At 31.0% G+C, this 11129-nt stretch overlaps 1 long non-coding RNA gene across 1 annotated transcript; it reads left to right on the top strand.

Annotated features, from left to right (window-relative positions):
• Positions 1-332: 332 nt before the first annotated feature.
• LOC128166146 (uncharacterized) lies at positions 333-4062 on the top strand. Its single transcript, XR_008241133.1, has 4 exons — positions 333-1691; positions 2011-2156; positions 2334-2453; positions 2604-4062. It is a non-coding gene; the product is annotated as an uncharacterized LOC128166146 (long non-coding RNA).
• The last annotated feature ends 7067 nt before the right edge of the window (positions 4063-11129 follow it).

The following is an 11129-nucleotide window of genomic DNA, read 5'->3' as shown; positions in this document are numbered from 1 at the left end:
ATTCAGGCAACTCTCATTTTATGAAATCAAATATGAAATTGATATGAAAAGAAACCACTTAAAACTTTGTCAATGAACTATTAAATTTATGTATCTAATTTTGTATGTTCCACCATTTTTTAAACCATGGAGTTCAGAAATTTAAACTGTAATAATTTTATTGTTATTTCAAAGAATATAAATAATATTGATATTATTAAACCGACGTAGACAGTCACACAGTGAAGCTCAGAATAATACTATCAGAGCGTACATGTTGACGAGGAAAAAATTCTAGGTTTACTACATACATGTACATGTATGTGAATTATTATGATAGTAAGTGATCTCTCTCTCTCTCTCTCTCTCTCTCTCTCTCTCTCTCTCTCTCTCTCTGCAGTATTGTTTAACAGACATTTGCTATTTTTAAAGTGATTTTATCAGGTTCTGGTTCTGTTTCTAGTAAATTCCCAGATGAACAGAGAGCAAACGCTTCAGTAAAGCGTTCGGAGAGCGAGAACTTGTAACTGGTCAGCAGATGCTGGGCGTACATGTGTAAGTTGGCGGTTGGTTAGTTAATGTAGAACACGAACAAAACGCATGCGTAACCTTAACCCATAACTAACAGTGAACTTAATAGAAACTATGTATTAGATAAACCGGATGCTCTCTTCATATTGAATAAATATTATTATACGAGAATAAAGCCAAGTTATAAGAGAAGTATTTTAAATGTGTAGAGTCACATTAACAAACACATTAAAATGACGGAAAGGTAACAACTTCACACACTACTAAAACTTGAAATATGGTTAACATTGTCATTCAATCTACTTTATATTGCTTTAGAGAGTATGTACGAGTAGTATTCAATGAAAGCACCAAAGGCGAATGTAAGTACACTAAATACACTATGTCAGCTAGTTTTGTTCCCTTAGCGAAAACGAAATATTCTTGAGTTTTCTGAACAGTCAATTTAAAGGACCATGGTCACGATCTTGGTCAAATTCTATTTTTCTGTTTTTATTTTTTACAATGCTTTAGTAATGCATTTCTAATGATCAAATGAAATTTAAGAATCAGTCATTTTGTCATAAGGAAGATACAGAGCTCAAAATTCTTTGTCCTGTAAACAAAGTTCTTGCCCTATATTTGTTTACATAGTTTCAATATACCAGTAAAATTTTTTTTCACGATTTGTCTATCTTCTTAATCATTTTAAGCATTAATAAATAGTTCCTAACGTTTAACACTTTTATTCTTGGTTTTAAGTTGGCTCTATACACCCACAATTTATTCCAACATTCAATAAAAGACCATAAAACAGATACTTATCAAATATGAAAATGATGATAGTGATACTATAGGTATATTTAAAGATTTTTAAAAATGTTTTTTTGTGTTTTAGTAAAATAATTTCTTAAAAGTTAATAATTAACAAATTGAAAGAAATGTTTTTGTCTTATGATACATAACAAAGAATCGCTTATAACAAAAAAGAATGGCTCTCAAATTTTGGTTGCCTATTAAAAATGCCTTACTGAAGCACTGTATACATTAAAATTGGAAAAATAATTTTTGACCAAAATTGTGACCATGCCCCTTTTAAGGTCGACTTCTGTACAATGTGCATGCAATGTATAATTTATAATGCAAAGTTTGTTTTAGCCAATGAGAGCTATGTGGCAAAAGAATGATGGTTATTATTACAGGTATGTAACAAAGGTAGAAAACAGGTTTGTAGTTGATGGATAAATCATTATTGCCACTTTCCTTTATTGAAGCATGCTTGTTTTGTAATAGTAAATTTTTCATTGCACATTAATGTTAACCTGATTTTTAAAAAAAAATCTTTATATTCAGGTTGATTTTTATTTTTTGAGCCCTACCAACATTCATAATTTTAATTGTAATGGTGCATGTATCTTTTATTTCCCTACCCCTATCTGAATAATGTAAATATGGTGATGTGTAAAAATGAATAATTTCTTCAAACATCTTTTAAAAAAAAAAAAATGTCTGTCTCGCCAGAATACTTCACAACAAAGCACACAGACAGATAGGCATCACACTGAAAAGATAACGCTTACAACAAAACACGCAATCAATGAAAAAAGACGTTTGGAGCTATGACAGAGATCCTTTCCAAAGATGCTTTACACTTAGTTTTTGTAAAGGTAATTCATATTTATCAGCCTATACATGTTAAACTAATAAGACGCTTGTCAAAAGATAGAAGGAAAGTAATGCATATTTATAAATTCATGTCAGCTTTAAGCAGTGAAATCGTGTACATAAAAGTCTTCACGTTAAGTTGTCATTCCTAAGTGTTTATCTTATGTTTTCTTTTATAGGTAAAATATATAGATACAAAAAAGGCATGGATGTTGCTGCTGATATGAATGACATCACCACTGTACATTTAAGGACATCACCAGAGAGAAGTTTTTATTGGAAAAAAACCCACGGATTTTGTAAGTGTTGCTGAAACCAGTAAAGATGAAGTAAAGGATAACTTTAATCTTGGTTTTTATTTACATACTTTCTAATTTCATACAAATTTTTATATCATAAAATATGTGTTTTGTAAAATTTTAATTTCATTCCTTTCTTTTTTATTTTAGAACGAACTTCAGATACCTTACATGCAGTTAGCAGCCATTTCTTTTGAACAAGACCCTCTTGTTTCATATGAGCATAATCAGTAATATGAGTGAAGGTGGAAACAAACAAACAGAATTCACATTTAAAGGTAGCATTCTGAGGCGGCAAGGGCAGCCAGTGCTGATGATAGACTAAATCAGATTGTCAATTTTTATTGTATCATCCTCCAAACCATACTTAATGGGAGACAACTTTTAAAACACTTATACACAAATCTAAGATCTAATCTTATTGAATGTTTCAAGGATAAAATTTCAGGAATTAATGAACATATAAAACTATCAAGGAAAAGGATAGAAAAAAGTCAACTGTATCAAATTATAAGCGAGAAATATTAGTGTTTTCTGTTTACGAGTAGACTACGATGCAAAAGATGATATGATTGTTGTTATCAGTTTAAAGCTGCTCTATAAGAAAGAGTTAGCAATCCATCATGAAAATACTGATGTGTTAAGCTCAGCTTGTTCCAGTAATACGTCATCAATTTAACCTTTTGTTTTTAAGAAAGTAATTCCATCTCTTTTGTGCAAAGACTTGTATCATTTTTACATATATTAGTAAAGTGAAAGTTATTTACGTACGAGAAACCATTATTGGCATATTACACTGTTTTAAGTGAGTCACCATCATGCCCTAAAGGGTATGTATTTTTAGATCAACAAATGTGATTAAAAATTTAGAATTATTGAATTCATATTTGATGTTTTCAAATGAACATATGGTTTATGAGTGGTCTCTATATATAGAGAGAATATCTATATTACGTCCCGTTTTGTAATTTTAACAGTACATAGTTCTGAGTTATACATGTAGATTTATCATTGTTATGTACATGTAGTTTAAATTTTGTGAATGTCGTTTGTGAATTCATGATACTGAATTGAATAGAATCAGTTTAGTGCGAATAAAGTCGGTATTACGGTTTTGATCTGCAATGAGATTTCAGACGTTTTAAGTATACATGTATATGTATATAATTATGTGTTCTGCTAATTGCAAAAGTTTTGAAAAATAAATTCGTACTTAATACATGTGCATCTTCTACAAAGAGACTTACATTGTAAGGTGTTCATAAAGCAAACAAATAAGGTGTATGTGTTATTTTCTATAAAAATTATTCCATGTTTTTTTTTTCGAGCACTAATTCATTGAGTGGTAATGATCTAAGTATGTTATATAGGGCGTAAAAACAAAGCTTATTTTAAGTGTTATTTTTAGTATTGGTTGCAACAGGAATTAAGTTGGTATTAAGTTAAGGAAGATCATTATAACTTCGATATATACAATTTGAAAATATCAGTTTTATAACATATTCTCATATATCTTCCTTTAATTAAACCAATTAAATAATAAATATGACATTTTTTTTTATTATTTTCTGAAATGTGGTGATGAACAAATAGATTTGAAACTTGTTCTGCTTCAATAAATTTGTATGAGAGCCAAACAATGACTTTGTTAGAATTATGTAAAGAAGGGATTATACATACATTATCTAGAGACCGATAAAAAGGTTGCTAATTAAGACATGCATTTTTGTAGGTTTTTTTTATATTGAAAAAGATGTTTTTTATTCAGGTAAAAACGTAATTTAATAAATGATATCGAGTAGGAACCCTCCTTATTGCTTAATCACGTAATGTTGTGATTTTTTTTCCAATAAAGATAAAATTAACCTTGTTTAAGTTTTGGATATGTATAAGACAATGGTATTCCCCTTATACATGTACATTCAATGAAAATGCTGTTTTGCATTATTATACCTTGTTACAAATAATGGAGTAATTTTCGAACATGATTGCTTTAAAAATCGCTTTCACACAAACGAAGACCCATGACTGCGAGCTGGTCAGATACAATTAGCATCTATACTTATAAATTAAGGCTTTTTGCAAATAAACTACGAAATACCTGCACCAGTGTTACTACTTTTACATATGGTATTTCGACACATGTGAGATGATATCCGTAAGCTATAATTGAATTAATTGTACCTGATTAGTAGTTATTGTGAATTAATATAAAAAAAAAACTACTTTCGATTTCGATACACTAGTATGAGAGTAAGGTTAAGTGGACACGCTTTGGCGGATCCAAGTCAGTGGGAGTTATCATCAAAATATATGCTTGCAATGAAATATTAAATGAACAATGAATAAATTTATAAGGAACTTAATTAGATTATACATAGAAAATAAGATTTTACAAATGTTGAATAAATGAAATAAGGTAATTCGTTTCTTAATTGGGCAATTTTAGTCATACTAGATTGAAACTAGCAAAGCGCGACCTCTCACGAGCGAATAAAATAGAAAATTTCCAATACGGGTTCATCATGCATCGCGGGCAGATAGTCATACCTTAGATGGTACTCTTTGGTTAATGAAAAAAACAAAAACAAAAACAAAAAAAAACGGAAGAATTTGATGCGATTTTACTTTTAATGGAATTTATTTCCTAGAATGGGTTGCTCAGGAATGCGGTTTGACTAATTTACATGTATAAACGTTAAAAGGAGAGGAACTTGTGTAAGTTGTTAGAACCTATTAGAACCTGTTTCTAATCCTTTTTTTAATCAATAAAATATGTTCAAACCAATAAACGTTGCTATTCATCTACTTTACATGGGTATGTTAAACTTTGTTAAAGACACTCTATGTACCCTCAAACACCGTTTACACACTCCATAAAATAATGAGTGTTATAGTGCATGCGCAGTTATCAACCAAAGAAAATGGGATTTAGCGTGCGTTCAGAACAAGTCATATTGCAGTGTACAAATGTTACCAAATAACTCAAATGCAATCTCCATTATATCACTCTGATAATCTGGGACGAAAAAAGAATAATGCTAGCTTCTTTACCATTAAGAGGATTTTATATAAAGGCATCATTCATGTTTCATGGACCACTTCATGTCAAAATGGATATTCTATACAATTTATGTATGCCATCTGTCAACTGTTAACACCGTTTGAAATTCTGCATGTATATTGCGTCAAATCGAAACTGACTTTGGAATTGTATACATAAAAGACAATGATCAAGCTTTCTGTTTTTACCGAAGATGGTGAGATGATAACAAGACTATTATTGGGATAAACAGGACGTGGTCTGATGAGATAAACTAAGACTCATTTTCCGTTTATTTAAGTACTAACACAATTCAGCTAGTATACTTCTTTTTTTCCAAACTAGCCCGTTGCCTTTCACGGATAAACTTAAGTGGAGGAAAACAGGTTTTTCTTAACAAACCCGGCGTTTTACTTTGAAACGAAAGTTGGGAAATCCGATCAAAATTATACACTTTCGTATACTTCAATTTCCAAAAACAGATTATGTTATCTCCTCTAGCGATTTTGCTCACATTTTCTGTGAATAATCTCAATTCTCATTGGAATAGGTATAAAAAAAAATTTTAATAGGCTCATGAAGCTTAAAAAAAAGTAGCATAAAACAATTGTTCAAATAAATGAAAGAGTATATATGATTGTTTTAACCTTCCTGATGTATCATAAATATGATCGTGTAAGTTAATTGTTTTATTGAAGATTATTTCAATCATTAAAGAACAATTTTATTTCAAAATTAATAATTGTAAATCACCGCTTGTTAAATTTGTTAGTAACTTTATATACCCAGCCAAATACTCACTTATTTAAAGGCGCCGTGGCCGCATCTGAACAATAGTTTGCAGGAAAATTAATTCTTGTTCCGCGAATTCTTTTAATTATGGTGGCAAATGCCCAGTGAAGACCATTTTCTCTGTACGATTCCTAAAATGTTCATTACAAAAATCAATACTTGATACTATATATACACTTTTGAAGCTTAATATAGTTAAATATGTGCACAAGTATAAGGCATTCTTTTCATTTGCGTTGGTTGAAAATTTGCGAAGTTCGAGTCTATCCTTTTTAAACCAGTGTTTTTATCTCTTTAATAAACATGTATGCCTTAGAGTATATACAGTTTTTGGTTAAAATTTGGTCACTATAAACTAGATTACATGTAACACTGGGAAATTGCAGAAAAATGTCGCAAAAAACTTCTTACTATAGCGATTCATGTAATATGAAGATGTAGACTAAAATACGAAGCACGTAGTTGTTGACTAAGTATTTTAACTGATGTCAGTTTAAGTTCATCAGTCAAACATGCTTTGTACAACGATGGTTGGGTTGTGAACTTGACGTTGCCAGGCATTAACCTCCTGAATTATCTCTAGCATAGGATCTGGTGATTCTGACGGCACCCTCGGACCAGAACTTACACTGAAATTGTTTCGCAGGCCTTAGTTAATGACTAAAGTTACCAAAAAGATTTATCAAAGACAAAGCATTGCTTACGTAGATGTCAAATGATCAAAAAATTAAACAACAAAATACTATATTTGAGTTTTATTGATTTATTGGTGATAATGGCCACGGCTGCTTGATATTAAAATGAATACAGAATACAAGGTGAACCCTTGGATCAGCTGTTCACCCGTAAAAAAATATACCTTATTCATTAATACTTTAACATATTATATAAACCATTAAAAGTCCATTTGAGCACTACTGGTAAGCTGAAATATTCGCTGGCAAGCTCAGCAGTTGACCCCACTGATTAGGCAGCCGTGACGAATGGGGTCTACTCTTATGGTGGCAGCTTCATCCTGAAAAATTTAATCTGAAGAGCCAGAAAACATCGAACTATGAATTTGTATTCAATTTAAATAACATAAAATCCAATAGGGCCACCGGATATATGAAGGGGAGAGGTGGGTGGGTCAAATTCAAAGCAGCGACTGATGGGATGTTCTGCAGGGAGTCTGTGACGTCACAAGTTCAAGCTAATATCCCAAAGTGCACGCGATGACCAGCTAATATGCGTAAAGGTCCCAAGGGTTGGAGGGTTATCATTATGGTGAAAATATTTAGCTTTGATCAACCGATTTAACTTCGATGAGTTAAATCCAAATAATTTTAATTTGCAAAGTATTGTTTTGTACAGCTGTACTTGCAAAGTTGATTAAAAACGGAAACACTCCAGAAATAAATTGCTTAAAAATTACATTCCACAACAAAAGCAATTAAAACTCGTTAAAAATAAAATCAAAAACAAATTGGGCTACAGTGATTTTCCTCAAACTGTATATCTTAATATTGTTGAAATAAACAGATAAATACAAAGATAATGAAAGGAGACGTTACTAAAGTTGGACATGTTTAATATATTCAGTCTACTATTGATTAGTAAAATGTGAACATAGCAGATATTATGAGAAAAAACGTTTGTTTAATATTGTATCTTGAACATACAAACTACAAACAGGTGTTTTAGTTTCTGCTGGTAAAAAGGTTAAAGACAACTACACCAAAACTACAATTACTGACCAATTATCCCTAGCAGTCTTCAGAATTAATTGTTACTAGATGATATCCCGCACAAGCGCGGGAATTAACCAATTACGCTTTAAAATAATACGACGCTAAATATGTAGAACCAATTTTTTTTTCATTTTTGGGAATACTGTGTCCACAAATTTTCTTAATTGCTTTCTTGACTTATTCTTTGAAATCGAAATAAAAAAAACTGCATGGCTGAATATTAAGATATGCGAGCAGGGATGAAAATTTTTAACTAAAATGGATGACTATACATGCCTTATATCTCAGTTGCCACGGACCGTAAAAAAACAAACTTTTCTTATTTTATTTCAAACCACTGAATGGGTATTTCTTTTTCTAAATTCTGTTTTTTAGGTCAAATTTCACAATAATTTTTATCACTTTTTTATCACTTTATCATTAATCTGTCGTGTTAAAAAAGTATGAAATATAAAAATGCTAGTGTATGCATATTTATTTGCACATTTTAAACCTTTGAAGTATCTGCCACATGGTTAACCTGTTAACTCGCCCTTCATTTTCCGCCGCTTGATGTTTCATAGGACCGACGATATCCAAAAATAAGCATTCAATGCTTATATTTATATTCATACTGATGTCTGTTTGTATGAAATATATCAGTATCGTTGCTTCAGAGCCATTATATACGCTCTCAGTCAGGGATATGAAACATACATGGAACAGCAATATTAACATTTTTTTAGTTTGCTTCCGTGGCTAAAAATATAGTGCCAGATACTTTGTAGAGAAATATCTTTTTTATCAAGAAGTAAAAATAATTTAATGATTAATTTTAAAAGTATTTCACCATTTAGCGGTTTTTATATTAAACGATAATATTCAGAACAGAGTAATCGTTCGTATTTAACCACGTGTTGAGTGGTTGAAAATATAAACATTGCGTGGCTTAATAAAATAATATCCATTTTTGATGCTTGTGGTGTGCAATACCATGTTTTAAAAAAAATAATAGATGTCTGTTTTGCATAAAAACTTAGTATATCGAGTCATTTTCAAGGAACATCTTGCATAAAATAGTATGGTCTGTTTCACTATTGATGCTATTACTAGGTCGGGCGCGGATCGAAAACTAATCCTCAGGGGGGATCTCTACTTAGCATGTTAATTGTTGCAACAGCAGACAAAAACTATTTTTTTGTATTTTTACATTTATTACTAGAACACATTTTATCAACCTATTAATGAAGATAAAGTTTAAAATCAATAAACCTTTAGATTTAATAATTGACTACTATAGTACCTAGATTCTATGAACTAGACTATAAACACGAGGCACAAATTTTACTCTGAAACTGAAAGGGTCAAATAAAACCCTGTGGTCTAAAATTTAAATGACAATAACATTCGCAGATGTGTCTATTTTGGTAATATTTTGGCTGCTACGTCAGTTTTTTTCAATGGGTAGACTTAAGAGAGAAAATACCCTCTAGGAAGGACAATTAAACCAAGGCCGACATGTCCTTCAAATTCGTTTTGAATACACTAATTAATTGGTATTACTTTTCTTTAACAAAATCCCAAGTTTGACAGATATGATAAGATAATGTAAATGCAGACGGTATTTTGCTTTACAGTTTCTTAGTAACTGATCAGAACGTTTAGGACAAAACCAGCGATAGGAATTTATAGTGCTTGTTTTTTATTTAATGGCTTCAATTCTATACATTGAAATTATCATTGCAGTGCAGTACTATAGGTTGATATTTTGAAATATACTATTATAGATTGAATTTATTTGACAGCTTATAATTACCTTATTATTTACTGGTTGATTGAAAACTCATTATATTAATTAGTTGGGATACTCAAAATGTGTACAACTGTATATATTTTTTTTCACTCTTAGTAAAATGTTAGCATAAAATATAGTAAGGCCGCAAGTGGCGGATCACACCAGGCTCACCGTAAATATCTAAAAAAAAATATAATCAATTTAAATTATATGAATTCTATGTATTGAACATTTAAACGTGAAAAAAATCGAACTGTGTTTTTGTCTTGTTGTAGAATTGTACCGTTTAAAACACCACATAATAAAGAGAAACCTGATCGCTCAATTAAGGTTTAAGGTGGTACATTGTATGGGACATTCGTCGATATTCGTCGATAAAAGTACAAATTAATTGAAATACGTGATCAAATCAAATAAAGCCCGGAGGGCTTTATGATAGATTTGATCAAGCCCCGACCGAAATTATCACCTCATAATATTCAAAGAATGATTCTATATTATATTACTTATTTATTTTTAAGCCATTGTACGATTAAATATTTGAATATAAATAAGCAAACCCCACTGGCGCCCCAATTTGATGTTATGGGTTTTATAGTACAAAATCGATACGTAGTGTTATCACAGACAAAGACACTGGAAAATGTAAATATAAATATTTGGAGCGGTAAAAGTTGTATTACCCCTATCGGGATTCGAACTCATGACTTACAGATTCATAGTAAACCCTCTAACCTACTGCGCTACGCTTTTTGGTGACAATATTGGGAAAGAACCAACTTATTTAACTAATTACGGTACGTCTCGTTTTATTGTTTATTTTGATAAACACAACGTCACAACATGGAAGTGTCCCATACCACCTTAAGAAAGAACGTGACTTACAAAAAAAGCAAAGGGTTGGAAACAGAATCTGAACGAAGTTGTAACGTTAAACAATAATTCTAACGAACCCCTATAGATTGAAACCAAAACTTGTCTGGCGGAGGATGGTTCTGAAAAATTTGGCCAGATTAGGCAACACGCGGCTTGGAGGACATTGTTGCAAATTAATTGTAGTATTTAATGCAGTAGGTCTTGTTCATCTATTCTTGCAACATTTTTATTTTTTCTGAAATATATTAGACCTTGATCGTGATTACGGTGCCGATTTTAATTTTTATTTTTGATTTGGAAAACAATTATTGCTAACGGAAAACGTACAATAGAAGTACTTTTAAAAATAAATTTTTCGAAATTATTAATAAATTTTCAAACACCCGATTAACCTGAGAAATCAGACACGAGACACGTGCTTGAATAATTGGGTCGAAGAATTATACACAACCCCCACTTTT

The sequence above is a fragment of the Crassostrea angulata genome, chromosome 10, assembly GCF_025612915.1.
Source record: "Crassostrea angulata isolate pt1a10 chromosome 10, ASM2561291v2, whole genome shotgun sequence".
Taxonomy (NCBI): Eukaryota; Metazoa; Mollusca; class Bivalvia; order Ostreida; family Ostreidae; genus Magallana; species Magallana angulata.
This window is presented reverse-complemented; position numbering and strand designations above follow the sequence as displayed.